Source organism: Papilio xuthus, unplaced genomic scaffold (assembly GCF_000836235.2).
Source record: "Papilio xuthus unplaced genomic scaffold, Pxut_1.1 DF825017.1, whole genome shotgun sequence".
NCBI classification, from domain to species: domain Eukaryota; kingdom Metazoa; phylum Arthropoda; class Insecta; order Lepidoptera; family Papilionidae; genus Papilio; species Papilio xuthus.
This window is the reverse complement of record NW_013533632.1, coordinates 764036-764800: the sequence shown is the minus strand read 5'-3', so window position 1 is coordinate 764800 and position 765 is coordinate 764036. Positions and strand designations below refer to the sequence as shown.

Sequence of the window (765 nt, the reverse complement as noted above, 5' to 3'; positions counted from 1 at the left end):
CAAAATTATTGCACATATATTCTTATATCACGTTTGTTTGTTCCAAGACTTGACTCCAATAAGTTCAGTGTTGACTTCCTCGGTGAGGGTGAACTTCCTACGTCAGCATCAGCAGACGATGAACTGGGCGGATGAGTAACAAGAGACGACCAGAAAATAAGACGAAAGAAGATGCCAGCGGCGGTAAAAGCAATAAAATTTGATGAAAATTACCAAGTAGCTTGAACTTGAAGTCTTCATTCATAGAGGCACCTCTGCGCGGGTCACCGGTTCGACACCAGATCTATTCAAACCACGTGAGTGTATTTTCTAATTCATTCATTCAATAAAACTTAATGCTGCTTTATCTACCACTAAAATTGTCATTCTATTCTCATAGTTAAGAAGCTACAACAGAAAAGAGCTACGAGTCTCCTCATTTGAGCAACCTAGTACCACAGCTGCCCGGGTCGTCAGTTCAACACGCGATCTACTCGTAACAAGTGAATATTTACTTATCTCCTCACTCACTACTCACTCACTCACTACTCACTCACTTATTATTTTTATATTTATAATATTAGTATGTTTATGTTTTATTCTTCTTTTTATTTCATTATTATAATTGTAATTTATAACTTACATTATTTTGTTTTATTTTGCAGCTATAGTTTCCTTTTTCTATATTGATGTTATTGTTGTAGTAGAAGTAAAACTAGTAGATTGCTACAACTACAGCTTCTCCACTTATAACAAGTATTTAGCGTAGGGACAGACAACCAACCT

At 35.9% G+C, this 765-nt stretch overlaps 1 long non-coding RNA gene across 2 annotated transcripts in view; it reads left to right on the top strand.

Annotated features, from left to right (window-relative positions):
- Positions 1-540, top strand: part of LOC106126405 (uncharacterized) — a 4405-nt gene extending 3865 nt beyond the window's left edge. For both annotated transcript variants that reach the window (XR_001228364.1, XR_001228363.1), the window contains 2 exons: positions 48-296; positions 380-540. This is a non-coding gene — a long non-coding RNA (uncharacterized LOC106126405). The remainder of the gene's footprint in view (positions 1-47; positions 297-379) is intronic.
- Positions 541-765: the final 225 nt, after the last annotated feature.